This window comes from Ursus americanus, chromosome 11 (genome assembly GCF_024610735.1).
Source record: "Ursus americanus isolate L20-20 chromosome 11, mUrsAme1.1.p, whole genome shotgun sequence".
Lineage (NCBI taxonomy): Eukaryota > Metazoa > Chordata > Mammalia > Carnivora > Ursidae > Ursus > Ursus americanus.
This window is the reverse complement of record NC_142137.1, coordinates 48,686,186-48,709,395: the sequence shown is the minus strand read 5'-3', so window position 1 is coordinate 48,709,395 and position 23,210 is coordinate 48,686,186. Positions and strand designations below refer to the sequence as shown.

The window sequence follows — 23,210 nt, the reverse complement described above, 5'->3', positions numbered from 1 at the left end:
GCTTCCAAGCTGTTTGTCTGGCCATGTTAAATCTCAACTTTGGTGACATTTACACATCTGCAGCATCTTTATAAACAATAATCCAAAAACAAATAAGAAAGGATTGTGAATTCTCTGGAAGAGGAGGAAGCAACGTAATGATTATAGTGAAAGCAAACAGTATGGAATATTTTAAGGGTTTAGCCACAACTAAATTAAGAGATTATGGAATCTGGTTGGTCTTTCTCTTTTCTTACTCCCTTCTGCTCAACTTACTCACAACTATGTAAAAGCAAAGTATTCATTGCCCAAGGCCTGTAAATATACACAGATAAATATGGGTGTATGTGTCACATAGTACACTGGAGAATTAAATCAGTTTAACAAATAGGATTATTTTACTAGAAAAAAATACAGATATATTTACTAAATGGAACATCTTGGAAAAAAACTCTCAAATATGTTAATGGCACTTTGGTCAATTTTCCATTTAGTTCTTATACTTTAACTTTTTGTATTTGCTACACTAACAATACAACGTGACAAGGACTGGATACGTAATTATCAGATCCTAGTACAAATGAAAATGCAATTCAACTGCACGGGGTCATATGCACAGGATCCAGCCCTGAACATGACTATCAGGAAGCTAAAAGTTCTGTAACCCAATTTACAAAGGAAAAAGAAATTTTGCAAATACAGAAGGTAAATTAACTCTGTGAGGTTCATGAATTGCAGTAGGTGGTATCTTGTGTTACTCATGCAGGATAGATAGAAACAGCCAATCTCTGATCTATACACAGATCTCTTCAGAGATCCCCATCTAGCCCAGGAAGGATGGAGAAGTTAAACAATGTATTAAAGTTGTGCTGATGCTGTGATTTAGTGTCCCCACGCATGTCACAGTTACTTTACATCATAGTATTTCATATATTATTATAATACAGCTAATATCATATTATCAGAAGACTATGACATGGTTGGACAGTTTATTGAAATCTTTTGGGGGTGAAAGCTAGTTAGAAATGTTATTTCTTAGAATGTCTGTGTACACGTGGAGGAGGTATGGACTGAGGCCACCTATTGTCTATAGGTGTTTCTGGGTTTTCAAGAGCTTGTGGTGGCTTGGAAGGTGCTAAAATTTGCAAGAGCAAGGACATAAGTGGTGTAGGATAAGTGTTAGGAGACAAGTTCACTGGGGGATCCCTACTCTCAATATGTATAACTGAGCCGAGCCACCAGCAAGTGGACAGCTGTCACCAGGCTAATGGACGGTGCCCCGGGGTCTTGGGAGCATTTGTTTCCATTTCCAGGTGGAGATATTTACTTATTCTGACTCACCACAAGATCAGGTGCTTGCTCCACTTTGCAATAATTTGGTCTTTGGCAAAGCAAATATTCTGGCCTTAAAAGCCTTGAAAAAGTCCAGTTTAAACATACAATTTCTTGCCCATTCCCTGTGGTATTTAAATATAAATAAGACATTTGGTGTGATGTGAACAAACTCTGAAAGGAGGACAATTTAAACCCCAACCGCCTCTTATTTAATTGATAATATTTTTGAGGAAAATGTTCTATTCGAAAAAGAAGGGAATAATAAAATAACTTTAAGTTTATATTACATTTTGATTTTAAGAGACTTAAAGTACTTCCTTAATATTTTCAGATGTTTCTCCTTTTAATATTTATAGAAAGGTCCTTCTAGGACATATCATATACAGGATACCAATTTTCCTTTCTGCACATACTCATGAAAAACTGCAATTTCACTCAAAAATTTCTGTTGGTTCCTCTAAAAACACCAGAGCTTATATATAAAACATGGAATTCACTTATAATTACTTTAAGAAGAAATTTAATGTTTTGATGTTGTTTTAGGTCAAATATGTACTATTAATTAAAATTACATTCCAATTTGTCCATGGACCACTTTGGATTTAGACTTGAACATAGTCCTCCCAATATTGCTTGGGCTGTGCAGACCACAGTGCAGTATAGAAAAAGAAAGTTTCAAAATCTAGAAAGTCCCTTTGGTATTATCACCTCTAAAGTAACTCTAAGACTTTCCCAAATATTGGGGGCACCTGTTAAGTAGTTAAGTAGTAGTTAAGACAATACTCATGCTCATGGAGGCAGCACATGGTAATGAAGCAAATGCCGGTGGTGGAAACACACAGAATTGGGGTAAAATTCAAGCCTTACCAGCTGTGTAATCTTTGGCAAGTGATAACCTTACGAAAACTCAGTTTCTTCATCAATACAACAGGTTTGTTCATAGATTTTTCCCATAGATTATATCGATATGAGTTGTGTAGCATAGTATCTGATACAATGTAGGTGCAAAAAAATCTGAATCCCTTCCCCATCTATTAATTCTGGTTTTTTGGTCATTATTCCACATTATCTAGTAACTAACCATACTCAGAACCTAGAATAATTCAGTACCATTAAATGTTTTCTGAATGGACAAATAAATAAATTATTGTCTGGATAGCTTAGTGGTTAGGTGTTGAAGCCAGACTGCCTGATTTGGGATCCTAATGCCACTGGCTCAGCTGTGTGACTTTGGATAAGTTACCTAACTTCTCTGATCCTCAGTTTCTTAATTCATAAAATCAGAAGAATAACAATACCGATCCTACAAGGTTGCCATAAGGATTGAACCAGGCTGTACCTAACACACATTAAGTTTCATGACTGTTAACTACTCTTTGTCTTACAGACATATTTATATTAAGTAGAATACAATTACCAGATCTATTTGATTTTATTGTGTAAAGCTGAGCTGAAGACAACACACAAATTATATTTTTTGCCAGGAAAGTCCTTTAAAATACTTCCAAGGGTTAAGCCATGAACCCCAGATATGTAACATTAATAGCAGGACTGGAGACCAAATATAGAATCAAAATAAGAATAAGTAGGTATGTTTTTCCAGTTGTCCATCTGATGATCACATATCAGCCCATGGCAGGAGGAATATTGTTTAGAGTGTTTGAGAATCTCAAACATCCCGTGTTTCACATAACTATGTCCTGTTTTAGTTGACGTGTAAAAAAGTAGATCTTGCTTTATTTTCCACATTATGTCTATTGCTGACTCAGGGCACAAAGAAGAACAAATTGTGTAATTTGAGTTGAGAGAAATCATTTTTGCAGTTGTTCTTTAAAAAAAGAAAAAAACCCTCACATAATGAGCCAAAACTTGCCTAGAGATCTGTGTGCTCTGCTTCCATTGACGTCACTTGGAAGTTGTGTGGGCAGAAATTGGCTGACTTCCTCCAGCATGTCTTTTGAAAACTGAACATATTGAAAAAAATGCACCCTTTTAATCTCAAACTACAGTAGGGGTAGAAGCATCATAAGCAATTTTCCTGTTTACAGCTAAACAAACACCTATAGAGCTCTAAGAGTCACATTCACAGAATAAACCTTGTTAGTGTCCAGTAACAGCTTCCCCTTGATCTGAAAAAGGAATTGTAGGATGTTATAGCCAAAGTGTTTTTAGAGATGATCTTGTTCAATTCCTCCATTTTTAAGAGTTGGAAACTGAAACTCAGAAAGATTCAGAAGTGTTCCCAAGGCTAGACAGGGTCCAAGACAGGATTAGAATTTAGCATTCTGCTTTCTAGTTCCTGCACAGTTCAGGACAATTTGAAGTATAATAATCAATATTTCTCCACACTAATCTCCTCTTATGTAAACCCCAAGCACTGAAGTAACTGTTTTTGAAAACCAGGGGTTTTGTGTACTGTAGAAGTTACCAGTTGCTGAGATACAACAAACTAAGTATGGTCTGTCAGAATTGGATAAGCATGGAGACAATTGGAGACTCATAGAAGGCTGCTGGGTACAGCAGCTCCCTGGTGTGCTCTGGGTATCAATATGGAGTTTGAGCCTTCCACCTGGGCCTTCTCAGCTCCATGAACCCTACAGCCCGTAGTTCGGAGAGGCCACCCCTTGAAGACAGGAAGAAGAGAGTAGCCCCAGCTCCACTTCAGCTCCCACTACTTTCAGGTTTATTTTTTCAACACTCATTCATCCATTCATTGAAAAATATTTATTGTACATCTACTATGAGCCAGTCTGTGAACTTCCAACTATTGAAAACATTTTCAAATCCAAACTTTAGGGAATCACTTAATAAAGATGGATAATTACTATTTCTCCCACCTAATAAAAGATCTCACATAAACTAGTGAATTTCAGAATCATCCATCTCACATACACCTTTTGCTTCTGAGTATGGCTTATTACCTATTATTTCACTAGACCTGTAAATTTAAATGTAGAGTTTTCACATTTCTGTTTTGCTTTATTCTGCTTCTTCCTAAAGAGCAGCATTCTTCATTGGCAGTGGGTGATCTCGTCTATGCTGTATGGCTTGAATACACTAGCAATTGTTGCCACATTAGTTCCTTTGATAAATGTCTGTGATGGTCAGATTCCTAGCAGTCCTATAAGTGAGTCCAAGATCTTATTTTCCCCACTGTAACCATTGGTGCTACATGGGCTATGGCATCCAAAAATCATTGGGAAAAAGTGTTGGTAAGACTTTTAGAAAGGCCAAGGGCATTCGGATTCATGGTGGCAAAGAACCAGATATTGAGAATAGAAGTTTTGCATCAATCTAACATATATACTCCAGTTGAATGCTGCCTAGACACTTAAAATGGAGCTAAGAGAATATGTCATTATCATCAACACTGAAATAACTAACTGTGAGAAGGTCCAAAGTCAGATATCCTAGCAACTGGAAATACTGAGTATGGAAGGTTAATCTATATATGAGGATTTTGAAAAAAAAAAATTACAGAATAAGGAAATCATCCTGAAGACATATAGGAAAAGATAATGTAATTACTAAAAGAAAATACTTAAGAATTTGACCCCTGAAACAGGCAGCAAGTAGATATGCCTTCTATGAAACAGGAGCAGAAAGACATGGGGAGACAGAAAAGGCAAAATAAATAAATAAATAAAAATAAAAAAGGAAAGAAAAGGAAAAAAAAGAAAAGAAAAGAAAGAAAAGTCAGGATGAAAACCAAAGACAACAAGCTGGATTAAAGATAACTGGGTGAAATAGAGTAGAACTGAAAGGAAACTATAAGTGCATTAGAAATACCTGAGTTCTCATTGTAAACAATAAAGATCAAAATTAATATCGTAGAAAATTGAGTCAGAGAAAAGTCATAGGAGACTCTAAGAATGTAGCCAAAAAAAAAAAAAGAAGGAAAATATGGTAGATATGTAGGACAATATGCAAAAATTCCAACTCAAAGTTTACTGATGTTCCTAAGGAAGAAATAAAAGGAAGCAATGGTCAAGACATAACTAAAGAAATATTTTTGTGCTAGAAAGATCCATATACTCAGATTGAACATGCTCACTATGAACTAAGAAATTAAATTTAAAAAAGAAGAGACATGTTCAAACTAACAAACTACATAGCAGAGGCTCTGCCTTATTAAAAGATAAAGTAATTTTGAAAAGTAATTACTAGGTGACCTGAGGGAAAAGTTGGCTGCAAAGGAATAATCTTGGACTAATTTCAGATAGCTTGGTGACAACATTAAATTTTCAAATCTAGGAAAACAGCTAGAATTGGAGGTTTAAAAGGTTATTAAAAATAGAATATTAAATGCCAGGAGTCAGGTAAAGAAATAACTAGAGTTTTGAGATTAAAATGGATGTAAACAAAAAATCATAGACACAAATAGTTGTCATCTACAGACATATGTGAAAACAACAGAAAAATTTTGTCATATGTATAAGGGTTTATAAAATATACTACCCATGAATATTTCGTTAAAGATTTGAAAAAGGTAGTTTAAAATGAAGGACGGAGGAAATAAAGGACAAAATTAAAAGTCCAAAAATAAATAGCTATATTCTTGTTCTTACTTCATAACTAAGAATCATTAGTCATAATATAGAAAGAGCTCTTATTGAATCAATACAAAAAATACAAATATTGAAAAGGAAAATGAGCAAGGGATATAAACAAGCGATATGGACAAAGAGATACACATTTTTAATAAGCCATTTTAGAATATGTTTACTCAAATGAATAATCAAAGAAAAATTAATAAAAACAAAACTATTAAATATCAGTTTTTAACTTAATCAGTTGGAAGATTTTATTTATATGTGTGTTTCATTTATATATGTACGTGTGTACATATATAAATGTGTGTGTGTATGTATATATATATACATATATATGTACACACACATACATATATGATGTTGGTAATCGGCATTCTTATTTACTACTGGTGAAATGTGAACTATAGAATTCTTCTGAAGCATGATTTAACAGTATGTTTCAAAAATCTTAAAAATGTTTATAACATTTGTCACCAATCGCTTCTCGGCCTTTTGGCTAAGATCAAGTGTAACATTTGTCACCAGAGTTTTACTTTTAGGATTTTTCACCCAGGAAATAATAGTAATTTGCTCCCAAGTGTATCTGTAAGAATGTTAATCCTTGAGTTCTTTATAATGGAAAAAGTCTAAATGTCCAATAACAGGAGATTAATTAAATAAATTTTGTACACAAATTTCTGGCCATGCTAAGTGATGTTTTGCAGAAATTTTCAGTCAAAATACACGGTTAAGTTTTATTTTTTTAAAAAATGAAGTAAGGTATGATTTTAATTTCGTGAAAAAGCTATTTTATCGCCTATCAAAAAGGCTAAAGTTTATCTGTTTTTATAGGTGGTAGAATTATTGGAGTTATTAATTACATGCTATGTGCTGAATATGCTATGCATTCTACAATAATTTCTACATATTCTACAATAACATATATTATTGCATTTTTTAAGATCAAGAAAATAACATTTTAAATAAAATATTCCTGGGGGCATGATTACTAATCAACATTTCTTATATTTTTATAATTTCATATAGTTTCCAAAATTTTCACTTTAGAAACAGAAAAATTAAGTTTGGGGCTTTTTTTCCAAAGAGTTCAGTTAGGGGGACCAAATTTGTGCTTATTAATTCATCAAATAATTATTGAAGTATGTTATAAATTTCTTCTGGAGTTTATATGATATTTATTAGCATTCAATGAAATCTACAATCTGCAATCAGTGTGAGTCACATATCTAATACACATTGCTTTTTTTCTTTCTTGCAAACAGAATAGTTTTGATCTGATTACAGTGTGTCCTGACACAGTAGGATATATGCTTTTAAAACTTTCTTCCAGCTATAAGTGACCATTGACATGCTCTGATCAATAAAATTTAAGGAGTCTGTAAAGCCTTCTGCTTTTCCTGATATAAGCAGCAGGCATGGTTTGTTGTCTCCCTCCTTTCCTTATGACTTAAACCTAGATGTGATGTCTGTAACAGCAGCAACAATCTTGTAACCATAATAGATGAGAAACCTGAGGAAAAGACAGAGGCTTGCAGAGATGGTGAACTTGACATAATCCAGCTATTGAATCAAGCTGGCTGCCACCTCAGACATCCTCAAGAAGAATAACCCTATAGATAAGCCAAATTATTTGTAGCCAAATAATATGATAATCCATGGTACAAAACGCTTTCTGATTTTTAGTTGTCAGGAAGCACTGCTAAATTAAGTGTCCAAATTGAAGTAAGTAGTTCAAGTGTCAATTTTCTCTTCCCCTTATGTTGTCTCAATTCAACATTTATTCCTAATTGCCTAGCTTTATATTGCTTAATTTCGTTAAAATCTTAAATCCCTTAGCAAGTTGGCAAAATTCACATACAAAATATGTGTGTACTTTTCTCTGTTGCCATCTGTCCTCACTGCCTTTCCACTTCTGGGTAGTTCACCTTCGTGGGTGTATTCAACACTGACATGAACAGGGTCATTCATTCTGTTGTCTTCAGCAGGCAAGGGGCTTTGAAAGAGAACAGTAATAAAAATAGAAGACACCGCCTCTAATCTTACAAAACATGAAATCAAGTTGAGATTAAAACGCATACTTTTGTTCTCTGTCTCTTTCCCTGTCTCTGTTTCCCTCTCTCTCTCTCTCTCTCTCTCTCTCTCTCTCTCTCTCTCTCTCTCTCTCTCTCTCTCTCTCTCTCTCACACACACACACACCCCAGTGGGAAAGCACTTCTAAAGTTTCAAAAAGGTTTCATTCAACAAGCACTCTCAGAGTTCCTGCTTGTGCCAAGCACTGCCCTGGTTTTTCTCGATGTGAAGGTAGAAAGCCTCATAAGTCTTACTGCGTAGGTGAAACATACCTAAAAATGTCGTTGTGACAGCACACTATTGCAAGTGCTCCAACGGGGATGGGTGTAGGCTGTCGTGTATGTGAGGGAGGCACCTGGGAGTCCTTCTTGAGGGAACCCACATCTAGAAAGATGAGGGGTGCTAAGCTAGATTGGAGAGCAGTATTTCAAGCAGAGGAAAGAGCATGAATACACACTGAGGAGGAGGAGAGGGGGTGGATTACAAGTATTTAACTATTGCTGTAGCATTAAATGGAATGAAAGGAGGGCCAGGGAAGGAGCTGAAATGCAGACAGCAGCAGGATCGTGGAGGACTTTGGGAAACAAACTGAGGAACTGTTGAATGGTATGAGCTCTAGAGCAGTGAGCATTGATTTTGGAGCCAGACTTATTTCAGTTTGATTCTCAGCTATATCACCATTTCTGCACTCCTGAGCAAACTCGTTCATCTCTTCATGTCTGTATTCCCTCATCTGTAAAATGAGAATAGCTACATACACTTTACAGTAGAACCAATCATAGTAGACACATTGCAAGGAGTATAGTAGATATATGTAAAGCATAGAACACATTACCAGGCATATAGGAGATACCCATACAAGGTAACAATGATCATAACTGAAGGTTTCAAAGCAAAAAATTGACTTGGTCAGATAGGAACAGGTGCATAATAAGAGGTTAGGGTTGTAGATGTCACAAGGCCAAAAAAGTGCTTAGAAGTTGGTTGGGCCAATCTTATAGAGCAGAGGCTTGGAGTAGTTATCTTGAGCCCCAAGGGCAGTTTTTTTGTCAGGGACCCAAGAGATTGGGTCAACCTATTCAGGTACGAACAGGTTCATCTGAAGCAAGGCTCACACACAGTTAGCTCCACCTCCAGCTCTAATTCACCCCTTTACTCCTGCTCTTCACCCAATTGTGAATTTATCAGTGCAAGGAGAATGAACTGTCCTCTCCCCACTTTCTCATATATCCATTACTTGGCACATTCTAGGCCTGCTCCCCTTAAAATCATCCTCTATTTGTTCAACAGTTAAACTTCTTGTAAGTGGCAGCAACTTTTGTAGCTAGTCACAAAAAAATATATCAGATAAAGAGGAAGATGTGTGGGAAAGGGTGAGACATTCTCAAGATGTCTATTTCACAGGAAATGAGAAGATTGGTACAACGAAGAAAAGCGACATTCAGGACAGATTCAATGGACCCTGGGATGAGACATCAGAGATCATGGAGCAAGTGCTGGTTGAAGGAGACATATGAAATGCAAGACTATGTCTTTTCTGCCAAAATTTCCCTTGTATTCTTTTTGTTTTCTAATTTTTTCCCTTGCCCCCCCACCCCAAGAACACTAAAGCTAATGGCTTAGCAAGCCCAGTCAGTATGCAACAGAAGCCTTTATTTATGAGTAGAAAGCTCTGCCTGGTTCTAATGCTTTAAGTGTTTTCATGAGGCCTTATTTCCATTCCCAGGCTACAATGAGTGTACTTTTTAGCCAATATTCCCAAAGTGTTCTTGCCCATAACAGCCCTGCAGGAGCCTACAACCACATTTAACTCTGATCTTTGTTAAAACTCTTACAGGCAGACCAGCACTGAACTTGAGGTACATTGGAAAAAGCACTTCTTTCTGAGTCAAGAATGGACATAACTAGTGTAACTGAATTACCCATGGGCCCAGCAACATTGACAGTGATAAGAGAGAGGTATTAGGATATCAGATCTCTTTCTAGTCCTTCAGCAGATTGTTCCCTCCCTGATGCAGGTTATCATGGCACATCACATTTGGTAGCAACTTTATCTGGTGTATTAGAAGTAAACCTGTTTCCCAGGGCTTGATTAAACAGCATCGATTGTGGATATAAAAATGTCTTTTTACTGCTTTTACTGCTCATTATCATTATTAATGGATTTCTAGTCATTTGTTGGTTTCCTTCTGGATGATATAAAATTCTTTATTACATGTGTGTCTTCTGGAAACTGAGGGACAACCTTCATATTATTGTCAATTCAGAGCCTAAATCTCAAAAAAAGGTTTATATAATTGCTTTATTTTTATTCCATCACATGATTGCCTTCATTGAACAAACAGGATTTGTCTGTTTTACCTGATTTGATTGCTTTTATATATATATATATTTTTTAAATGAGAATTCATTCATAGGTTTTCATTGTAGTCCCATCTCAAATAGAAAGGCATGAAATCAAATCTTTTTCTGAGAAAATTTTTTTAAAAAAACCTCTAAAATTACAATTTTTAGTTTTGCAAGCTAGATTGAAATTTTATTCACAGAGTAGGAATTATGATTGAATCTGCCTGGGTAAATACGTTCTCAAATTAGCAGGACCCATCTTATACTGACGTGTCCAATGTTTCATTTTCAATTTAAATGACATGTTCAAGATGTATTATATGTTTCAGCATAGCTGAGTGGGAAGTTGAATGGCTGCCACGCTACTCCTTTGGACAGGTTAATTGTGCAGAGCTCACTGGAATTGTTCAATTTGGTAAGTGCATTTTGGGTGGGGATATGGAAGGCTTTTGTCGTTGGGGTGTCTGCTCTCCTTGTGTTTCCATTTGCCTCAGATTTCTCTCTTGGAATAGACTCTCTTGTTTCCTTGGAGTCCTCACCTCAAATCATCTTTTACGGAAAATGGGAATAGGTTATAATTCTTGTTATTGTGGCTTTGCCAAGACCTTAAAGTGTTTGATTTTCCAACCATTTGGAATTCTCCATATTTAAACTTATTTGAAGCCAAGAGTTAAGGTATTTTTCACCTGAATGTGTGTGTGCGTGTGTGTGTGTGTGTGTATTTTATTCATTCTATAGTTCATACTATTTTAAATAGCAGCATAAATTAATGGTGTAGATTAAAAGAAAAATACTCTAAATAGAATTGTATGATAAACTGGTAGCTCCCTAAAAATATCTAACAAAAAACCTCCCAAAACTCTATTTGGTGTTGAGATAATGCATGTAGGTCAATATTTTGACTTAGACATTTAAAAATACCAAGATAATTTGAGAATAAAACATTCTGTGATCCGTTTTGTTATTGATATTTTAGTAGTTTTCATAATTGACATCATCTTTTTAGAAAAAATTTTATTTGAGAGAGAGAGAACCTAATATGGGGGAGGGGCAGAGGGAGAGAATCTTCAAGCAGACTCCCTGCTGAGTGGGATGCCTAAAATATGGAGCTCAATCCTACGACCCATGAGACCATGACCTGGGCAGAAACCAAGAGTCGGAAGTTCAACCGACTGAGCCACCCAGGCGTCCCCATAATTGGTATCATCTTAATGGCTCCTTCAATTAATTTTTAGAAGTAAGTGGGATATAAATTATGCATGAATTTATAAGTGGATCAGGTTTTTAACTAGAATAAATGACTTTGGAGACAGCTTAAAAGATCCACTTTAAATCAGGTTATAACATCTATTTTTAAAAGACTGCAAAATTTGAAGTTAAATGCTCTCTTTTTACTTCAATGACAATGGTATAATTATTCTTGGGATTATAAAGATATTGTCATTATTAATTTCTGGATAACAGATGATCAATTCAGAGTCTATAATTGTGTGCTTGCTATGTGCTTGTCATGGAAGGAGATACAGGATGAGTAAGAATAAGTCCCATCCCTACAGGTGTTTACAAGTTGGTAAAGTGTCTAAAAGAAGACAGAGCAAGGTAAGTGCATAAGTGAGCTACAAAATCAATACATATGGGTTCAAAGAGAGGAGAGATCACAGATACAGGAGGAACAGGAAAAACTTCATAGAACATACATTAAATAGTGAAGAGGGAAACAAAGTACATATTCCACCGATACATTTTCAACTTGATCTATTGCAAATATACTGTACCTAAAATATGAGCATCTTTAATGAAGATACTGAGAAATATTCAGCTTGTTATAATTCGTATGAAGGAGACCAGCTGAACGTTTCTTTTTTGGTTTTTTGGGTTTTTTTTGTTTTTTAGAGAGAGAGAGTGAGTGAGTGGGAGGGAGGGGCAGATGGAGAGGGAGAGAGAGAATCTGAAGCAGGCTCCACACTCAGCATGGAGCCTGACGGGGGCCTCAATCTCACTACCCTGATACCATGACCTAAGCCGAAATCAAGAGTCTGACATTTAACTGATTGAGCCACCCAGGCACCCTTAGCTGAACATTTCAAATCATATCTTCTACATATAAATTTCGATGATGGCCTTTAATAACAATCCACATTTGATGCCAATCAATTTTATCATTCCTGATTATTTTCATGTATCAGTGAATTGAATAACATGGAAGACGTGGGCTATTATAATATATCCCCCTACCTGATATTATGTCAGTATTGATTGCAGTAATTAATCAATAACTAGAACTGCTTTTATTTCCTTTCATGTATTTCACTAGAATGTAAGTATCTCCTTAAAATAAAATTAGGATTATAAGACCTTGGAAATCAATGGTTCAAATAGCTTTTTGATACATCAGTTATAAAAATAAAGTGTTATGCTAGTCCTATGAGGTAAGATCCTTCAATAATGCCATTTGGGAAGGTACTTGAAGTAATAGTATCAACTGCATTTGCTTGTTTTGTTACTTCAGATTAGTTATTTGATTCCCAATTTTCTGGAAGCAAGTACAATTGAGCTGTTCTCACCAAATGTGGTATAAATCAAAGATATGTTTAAGAGAAGCCCAAAAAGAGAACATGAATGAATATAAAGTAATGAGACTGATTTCTACAATTACCACTCAAAAGCCCCTTAAAATAACCTCTGTTTAACCTTCAAAACTCAATGTGTTTATTCAACAAACATTTGAAAACCTGCTAGGACAATAATAATAACAACAGAAAAGAGAAAACTCAATTCAAGTCCATATGTATAGAATGAAATTCCTAGTATTCATTTTTTAAATTGAAATATGATTGATATACAACATATTTTTAGGTATACAACATAGTGACTACATAGGGATTGCATAGTATACATTGCAAAATGATCACTACAATAATTCTAGTTACCATCTGTCACCATACAAAGATACAATTTTTTTCTTGTGATGACAACTTTTGAGATTGAATTTCTTAGCAACTTTCAAATTTGTAATATGATATTCTTGACTACAGTCACTATGATGTATATTACACCCTCTTGATTTACTTGTTTTATAACTGGTACTTTGTACCTCTTGATCCCCTTCATCCATTTCATCCACCCTCGCATCCAACTCCCCTCTGGCAACCACCAGTCTATTCTCTGTATCTATGAGTTGTGTTCTGTTTTGTTTGTTCCCGTGTTTTGTTTTTTAGATTTTACGTATAAGTGAAATCATACAAGTATTTGTCTTTCTCTGTCTGACTTATTTCACTTAGCATAATACCCTCAAGGTCTATCTATGTTGTTGCAAATGGCAAGATTTCATTCTTTTTTATGGATGAGTAGTATTCTATTATATATGTATATATGTAATAGTCAAGTATTCTATTATATATGAATATATGTAATAGAATACTACTATATAATGTATATACATACTACTATATGAATATATTACTATACATATATATATACACACTACTATATATATATACTATTATATGAATATACTACTATATAATGTATATAGTGTATTCTTTATGCATTCATCTATCAATGAATACTTAGGTTGTTTCCATATTTTGGCTATTGTAAATAATCCTGCAGTGAACATAGGGGTGCATATATCTTTTTGAATTAGTGTTTTTATTTTCTTTGGACGAATACCCAGAAGTGGAATTGCTGGATCATATGATCTTCTATTTCTAACTTTTTGAGGAACCCCCATGCTGTTTTCCATAGTGGCTGCACTAATTTACATTCCCCTCAACAGCGCACAAGGATTTCCTTTTCTACACTCCTTGTCGACACTTGTTTTTTCTTGTCCTTTGGATACCTATTCTCAGGTGTGAGGTGATATCTCATTGTGATTTTGATTTGCATTTCTCTGGTTATTAGTGCTGTTGAGCATCTTTTCGTGTGCTTGTTGGCTATCTGTATGTCCTCTGCCATTTTTAACTAGATTGCTTTTGTTTGTTTATTTGTTATTGAGCTATATGAGTTGTTTATATATTTTGGATACTAACCCCTTATTGGATATATCATTTGCAAATATTTTCTCCATTCAGTAGGTTGCCTTTGTATTTTGTTCATGTTCCCCTTCACTGTGTAGAAGCTTTTTAGTTTGATGTAGTCCCATTTGTTTATTTTTGTTTTTGTTGCCATTGTCTTTGGAGTTAAATCCAAAATATATAACCCACAGCAATGCCAAAGAACTTACTGCCTGTTTTCTTCTAGGAGTTATGATTTCTGGTCTTACTTTCAAATCTAGTATTCATTTTTAAAATTTAATTTCTTGGGTATCAGTGATAGATCATTGTTCTTCTAGCTGGGGATGTGGGGGAGGGGCAGGAGGAATGACAATATGAAAGACGACTAGAGCACATTCTTCCTTCCTCGAGCTTACGGTCTAGCTGTGGTAAGTATAGCAAAAGACACAAGGTAAATATGGCAAGCTCCTTTCAAAAGAGTTTGAAATCTAGTGGAGAAGGTGGCAGATATATACCTACAAAGTAGAAGATGTTTTCTTTTCTTAACTAGGGTTATCATAAAAATCACTCGTGGGGAATGTTTCAAAAGTCATATGCTTGAGTTTTGCTCCAGACCCAAATGAATGAAAATGACCAGCATTGGAACCCTGGCATGAAACACTTTCTCTAGATGATTCTGGCATGGACCTCTGGTTAAGAACTAAGTGTAGAAGTCCTTTGAATCTCTTGCTTCAATTTCACTATGAGTTCATTGTAATGCATTTGTAACTTTTAACAATGCTCTGAAGGTTGCCTTGCTTTTCTTAGCATTATTAATGAGACATGTGGATGGAATTCTTAACGTATGGTACGAAAATATCAAAGTAACTGGCCAGTTTAATGTCTGGCATATACCTTCTTCTTTGGGTCCTAATGATCTATGATTTTATGTGCACTAATCTCCATAAGGATTTTTATTTTAACAAGTGTCACTCTTTCAGATTCTTTTCACATCTATCATTTTTATTATTCTTGGGGTCTCATCTTGAAACTATAAGTGTTGCTTCTGCTTTGAAATTTAGTTTTCCTAACAGCACAATATTACCATTAAGATCTTGTCAGAAAGAGTAGGAATGTGTCTGCTCTTTGGCGTAGGCTGGGAGAAAATATATTGCACCTGTCAATGCAGCATCACCTGTGGAATGTGACATGGTAAAGTCAAAGTGCATGCTACTCCATGAAGATGTGCAACCAAAGCCCATTGGTGGCAGAAACCCTTTGAATCTTGCAAGCAGGTGAAACAAAGCCTTTCTTGGCATGTCGCTTTAGGTTGCAAGAAAAAACTATGTCCTTCTGTTGTACTACTGGCTTAAAAAATAAAATATGAATAAACACTTCAACTTTTAGTAGTTTCTTGGAGGATGGGTTGCTTATGAGTAGAGAACCATGAGTAGTTCAGGGACACCCAAAATATCACAGCACTTAGGTGACCAGGGACATTTTCACATTAGTAATTTCTGCATTTTCCTCCATAGACTTTGAAAAGTGTTTATTTGCTTTCCTGGACTTAATGCAAGTTGTCTCACACCAACAAAAAAAAGGTGAGGCTCTAGTTGCTTCCTCTTTTGATCCTTCTCCACATTCTCCTTCTATTCATTTTTGTTGATCTATAATGATCTCAGGGAAGATGGGGCTGATTTCTCGAAGAGTTATCATGCACATTTAAAAATGCCAGGTATACTGATGGCCGTTCTGGGTTTCAGTGGAGTCAAGCTGCATCTTTGAGGCTGTGCACATTTTCTTCCTTCTCTTTTATCTCTAGTAGGACAAATCTGCTGAACACAAATCATTTACATTCACCAGAGTGAAACAAATCAATAGCAGAGCTCTCATCTGCTACTTTGGCCTGCTTGAACGCACAGAAGATTCACAGCTCCAAATACCACAGGGAATGCCTAGAACCTGCCCGGTGAATTTACTATGTTAATAAATCAGAGTCTAAAGAACAATTTTGACTTGTCTACCACCTTCCAAAATTGTTTCTTTAGAAACCTCTGATAATGGAACTTCTTTGAAAATGTCATTGTTTTATCAGAGCAAGTTCGTTAATTATTGTGACTTGTGGATACTACAAAGTAAAAAAGAATATAACTGGTCCTCAGCTCATGTCTCTGCCTTATTCATGCTCTCAGGTTAGCGTGAAAAAGAAGCAAGATCTTCCAGCTGGAGCAAGCTGGACAGCGTGGGTTCAGAGCCAGGGTCCTCTCAGGTCAAACTGGCAGTGGTTCAGCAAAAGCCTGATCTGGTTTAGATCTATACTCTAATATAGGCCTGGGGATTCTATTGGTAGATCATATTATCCAAACTTCAGGACTCCTCTAGAACGAACCAGTTTCCCGAAAAGAACTTTAAAACATTCTTGAGAATCTATAAATTGGCATGACCTGTGGAGATCAAACTGCTCAGTGAAGAGATTCTATTTATATTCTCAGGCAAACTCCAGAAAAGAAGTTCTCCTTCACACTGAAGTTAGGTTCAAAAACAAGTAGGATATATTGATACCTTAGTAAAGGGATATTACAAATAAATAGTAAAATTTAAAGAGGAGGAAGGCCTTATTAGGGCCTGCTTCATTGTGGGTTAGCCAAGGCATACCATTTCATTTTTTAAAGCTTTATTGAGGTGCGTATATATATAATATAATATAATATAATATAATATAATATAATATAATATAATATAATATAATATAATATATATAATATTATATACCATAAAATATATATAATTTATATACCATAAAATTCACTCACTGTAAGTCTAAAAACTGACTGGCAGTTTATCCAGTTATGCAACCATCTCCATAATCCATGTTTAGAGTATTTCCATCATCCTCTAAATTTCCTGTTGTTCAGTTTGCAGTGAATTCTCATTCTGACTCCCAGCCTCAGCAGGTACTCATTTGCTCTCTGTCTCTGGAAACTGATCTTTTAAAAGACATTTCATATATGTGGCATCATGTAATCTATGGTCTCCTGAATGGTTTATTTCACTTAGCATAATGTTTTGGAGGTTTATCCAAATGATGAGTAGCATTCTATTGAATGGACTGACCACATTTTGTTTATCCATTCACCAGCTAATAAATATTTGAATTTTTTCCAGTTATTGGCTGTTGTGAATAAAGCTTATATGAACACTCACACACAAGTCTTAGTGTGGACATATATTTTAATTTTTTTTGCGTCAGTACCAAGGAGTGAAATTGCTGGGCCATATGGTAAGCAAACATGATTTTTTTTAAAGGAAACTGTCAAACTGGTTTTTTAAAGTGGCTGTACCATTTTATATTCCCATCAGAAATGTATAACACTTCCAGTTTCTCTGTATCTTCACTGATATTTTGTATTCTCAGATTTTTGGAATACAGTCATTTCTAGTGGGCATGTAATGGTATCTCATTGTGATTGTAATTTTCAGCTCTCTAAAAACTAATGATATTGAGCATCTTTTCACATGCCTATTAGCTATACGTAAATCTTGTGTGTTGGAGAGAGAATTTACCAACCTCTTCATGTCACTTTAGCGGAAGTCCCACCCATCTCCTCATCTTGAAATGTTCTCTTATTTTGTCTTTCGGGGTGCTATGCCCTTATGCTTCTCATCATCTCTCTGACCGTTCATTATCAGTCTTCTTTGCTGGCACCTCTTCTTCCACATGACTTTTGAAAGTTGGTGTTTCTCAGGGTTTAGTTTTTAGATTCCTTTCACTTCTCACTTTATTGTTTTCTCATTCATGTTTTTACTTCTAATGTTAGAGCCATGATGTTAATTTCCAAATTTATATCTGTAACCTGTCTTCTCTTCAGAGTTATTATCAATATTCTGATTGCCTCCATGAAAACTTCACTTGGATAGCTCATAGATATTCTAAATTCTGAAACATTCCCAAGATGGAATAACAATCTTCCCTGTAAGATCTTCCCTCCCTCCCTTCCTTCCTCCCTTCCTTCCTTTCTTCCTCCCTCCCTCCCATTCTACCTCTTTCCCCCATCCCTCTCTCCCTTTCTCTATACCTCCTTCTCCTCCTCCTCCAGTATTCTCCATCAAAGTAATGATACAATATGCTCAGTTGCTCCAGCCATAAACCTGGGAATCACACTAGTTACCTTTTCTTTGTCATATTCCACATTCAAACATTCATCAATCCCTGCTAACTCTACCTTCAAAGTATGCATCAAATCTGGCAATATTTTTCATCTACTTTTCCCCTAACCTTAGTACAGCCATCATTTCTGTGGCAGAATGTAAGAATTTCCTTATAAATTTATTTTCCACAGACTAGTCAAAGAAATATCTTTAAAATAAAAATCTGAACATGTTGCCTCCTTTAACACACACACACACAGACACACACACACACACACACACACACACACACTTAAAATCTGTTCATTGCTTCCCATTTCTTTTAGACAAAAATCTGGACAACATAACATAATCTGGAAGGCCATCACTCAAGCCTTGTCTAGAGCCACTTTAGAGCCGCCTTCCTCCTCTGTTCTGGAGTCCAGCCATAAAGGCCTTCTCTTCCTTTTCTGAAGTTGGGTATATTCTGTTTCCTCTGTCAGCAAAACCTCTTCCAAACCTGATTCAGCAGATCAACTTCTACACAGTGTTTACATTTATTTACATGTCTTTTCAGGCTTTTAGATTTACCTAGTATTCATCCCCTTGCTTAAGCATGTCAATCATAACATATACTTCCCTTTAAAGCACTTAACTCAGTTGTAAACAAATAATTATTGCATGATTATTAATATAATGCTTATTCCTCAGATTCTCAACTCCTTAAAAATAAAAACTCTGTTTTTTCATTTTTGTATCTCCTGAGCCTAGGAGATGAGCTAGCTCAAAACAAGTGCTAATGAATATTGTTTGTTTAAATGAAGTAGTAAGTGAATTAATGCTTTGAAGTTCTCTTCCAGAATACCAAGGCTATTCCCAGACATATTTTCTTAACTAAGAGTGTTGAATAACTGGAAAAATTATCTGGATTGAATATTTTTAAAAATTCACTTCTGACTTTTAGAAACCTCACAACTTTAGATATATTTATAGTACTTGTGCTTGTTTTCCTTAAGTGTATGTTCTTTGGGGTAGATCATGTTAGTCACGTTTATCTTCTGGGTATTCAGAATTACAAAGTTGGAAGAAGATTTACAAACACTGTAAACTAAAGCTACCCATACTTCACCGTTGACATTAGTTTTATTTCTTTGATCTATGTTTCTAAATAACCCAGGATAGTCACATTTATTTTATACCTGTAATAACCATAAATTAAATAACAAGAAACTATTCTAAATATATACATATATCTTTAGGATAGTATAGAAAAAATATATATAATATATAGTATAGTGTGTATATATATATACGTGTATATATATACACATATACAAATATGTATATATATACACATATACAAATATGTATATACATATATATGTATATACAAATATATTTTCTCCTAGTTTTACTAGGACTCAAAGATGTCAGATAATTTATCATGCCACAAAGATAATTACCCTGAGGTATAGCTGTAAGCCTTTGGAAGCAGCAGAGCGTAAAGGTTACACACTTAGACTTTGCAACTGGACAGATCAGATTCAAGCTGTGTTTGTCATTTACTAATTGTGTGGCCTTGGACAGATTACTTAGTCCTTCTAAGCCTCAATATTTTTAATCTTTATAATGAGACACATTGGGATCATAGCTTATTATAACAAGGTAAAAGTACTCAGTGCAGTAGCTGATATGTGTTAAGAATTCAATGTCAACAGCATTAGAGATACAGAAAATTAAGAGACAACATTCCCAAAGAAGAAATGATGTAAGTAAACACAAACATATATTCAGAGAAATTGTCAACATAGTGAAATAAAGAATTGGAGAGTAATGGGAGATATGACCACTACTGGGATGTGACCAGATTATGGAGAAATCTAAAAATAAGACAAAATGATTTAATTTCATGCTAAAAACAATGAGAATTCATTAAGAAAGGAATATGTGAGATTTTTCAGTTTATAGGTTTAGACTTGGCTACAAGAAACTGCTATAAGTTCTGCTTATTTGGAGCAACAAATTGAACTTTTCCAAATGTGGATAATTGCGAGGCTATAGATCAGCATAACCAATTAAGCCTTTTCAAGAACAGAAAGCCCTTAATTAAAACAGCCTTTATAAATACTGGTTAATTACTGAATATAAGCTTTTGCTTAACAATTTTGAAAGCAGAATGTAGTATGAATATTTAAATAAACACCAACACCTAAGTGTATGTTTAATATCTTTTCTTTGTCAGTACTGTATTGTCATCATTACTTAATCTAACTGGTATATTTTCTTTCCTGATCTAAGCAGATCCTTTCATATTCTCTTACTTTTTCTAGTGTGATCACAGTTCAGGGAAGAATTCTTTTTTCTTAGGTCTTTGCAATTAATTTTCAAAGAAATTATAAAATACCCCAAAGCAAGATTTAATATTGTATTTCTAGGCCTTAGCATGAAGCTTTGCCCAATATAAATGCTCAGCAAATACTTGCAAATATTTGCTGAGAGAAAGAAGGTATGAAGGAAAGAAAAAAAAAAAAGGAAGGAAATATCTTTTAAAAATATTGTTACTGTCCCATAGAGATCCATTTGTCACAGTGTTCCCTCTCCGAAGGGATCTCTTGTTTTCCTCAATATTTAAAAACATTTAAAGAGAACTGTTTATAAATGGAGAAAAGACTGGCTTTCTGAGGGTTGATGTAGGAAAAGTGATATTTCAAAAACTGAAGTATAGAATTGACTGATAATGGGGAGACCAAAACCTAGAAGCCCACTGAAAAGATGTTTATGATTATAGTTTCACTGTTTAAGCCAAGGTGGTGGCATTTAAAGGAAAAAAAAAAAGCAGATTCTCAAGGGATCATGAAGAAAGGCTCTACTGGACATTGTGAATATCTGACTGTAAGGGTGGAGGGAAATAAGAAATTGGGAGATGTCAAATATAACTAAAACCAATCTCTGAAATAGAGAGGAATAGAAATATGATGACAGTTTAGAAAATCAAGAGTTGGAGCTGGAGCTTCAGAAGATCCAGAATGGGGGCTGGCTCTTTAACATGTATGGAATCTCATTCTGGATCTTCTGGATCTTCTGAAGCTCCAGCTCCAACTCTTGATTTGATTAATATCCCTGGCTTTTACATAAATTCACGTGGGCTCTGCCACTCACTAGCTGCGAGACCATAGGGGACACCCTTAATTTACTGAGTGTAAGCTCCTCATCTGTAGAATGCTACTTGGGTTAACTGGTGCCTTCTAACTCAAAATTTCTATAATTTTACTAATTTAACTCTTGGGCAGACAGACCAGAGGCAGAGAGTGAAAGAAAAAGAATGTATTTGAGTTCGGGAATCATGAAAAGGGCAGCAGCAGTTTGGGAATCATGAAAAGACAATGAAAAACATACGCATGACTTAGAATCCTCATGTTCAGTAAGTGTCTGCTGACTAATCAATAAGATTAGAAATAGAGTGTTCCCAAGAAGAAGGGAAGAGAGGGTTCCAGAAAAAAATGCTGTGTCCAGCAGCATTAAATGCCACAGAGATTAAAAGATAATAAAACACAACAAGAGCTCCTGGATTTGGTGTATAGGATGCTAGTGACCTTAAAAAGATACTAGGACCAGGGTACAGATTTTGACATGAAATCCAAGAGCTGTGATTAAGGAAGGATACAAGAAGGATCCGATTTGAGTGTGGAGGGCCCAGAGAACATGGGGAGCATTTTTGTGATCAGGAGAGTTATGAAAATGATGAAAAGTCAATAAGTACTGGAGTATAATACACACTGGTTATTAGAAAGATCCAATTTCTCTAGTGAATTTGGGATATTTAAATCATATCTATTGTTTAAGTAAAATATGAGGCTAGTGTGACCCCATAAAATACATAGAGGTATTCCTATATTTATTCCATATGGACAGTATTGACACCCAAACTCTATGAAGGTGTGGGGTGTGAACTGTTAAGATTCAAAGTGGGCAAGAATTTATTGATATACACTAAGATTCAGAGATTATTCTAAAACATTACAAAATAATGTTCTCTGTATAAATGGTCTCTATAGTTCTTACTACTGAATACAAAGCAAAACTAAAACTCAAAATGACTTTGCTGATGGAGAAATCAACCATGCGGATTTAGTTATGTCCCTTCGACTTAGTGAGGCAAGGCAGAACGTGATGAGAAACACCTCCCTTCATTGGTGATCTGACGGTATCATGGTGTATGGGACCCCAGTGGGAAGGGACCTCAGCACTGTCAGGGAAGCCCTGAAACAAATGCCTTGGAGTCAGTGGAGGGCATTTGGTGACCTGGGACTATGTGAACTTTCCTTGCTTATTCTGACCCATATTTAAAACCCTGAAAGAGTCTGGATCAAGGGCTGAGAACGCAGTGTAGGTCAGTGGCTGGCACATGTGAGCACTTGATGAAAGTTCTCTGAATAAATAACGCAGGTTTCTCATTGATCTCGTTGACAAAAGGCCTTCACTATAATTGTTCCATTGACTAAAGCATTGTCTATTATGGGCTTATATTTTAAGCAATAAAAATCATTAGATTTTGCAGACACAATTAGAAATCACTTTCAGAGAAATTTGTTTTATTTTTCCTATGACTTGATGGCTTAGGAGAATGAATGTATTTTAACAATAAAGATTAGAAATCAAGGGGCACCTGCATGGCTCGGTCAGTTAAGCATCCGACTCTTGATTTAGGCTCAGGTCTGATCTCAAGGTTGTGAGATTGAGCCCTGCCTCTGGCTCTGTGCTAGGTGTGGAGCCTGCTTAGGGTTCTCTCTGTTTCTTCCTCTGCCCCTCCCCAACCTTGCTCTCT

The 23,210-nt window shown here is 35.4% G+C and overlaps 1 protein-coding gene and 1 pseudogene across 1 annotated transcript in view; one reads left to right on the top strand and one right to left on the bottom strand.

Moving 5' to 3' along the window:
- The window catches only part of PDE7B (phosphodiesterase 7B), a 319,969-nt gene that overhangs the window by 260,797 nt on the left and 35,962 nt on the right, over window positions 1–23,210 (bottom strand). The gene's annotated exons all lie outside the window — the stretch shown is intronic.
- LOC148109281 (U2 spliceosomal RNA) lies at window positions 6,344–6,471 on the top strand (annotated as a pseudogene).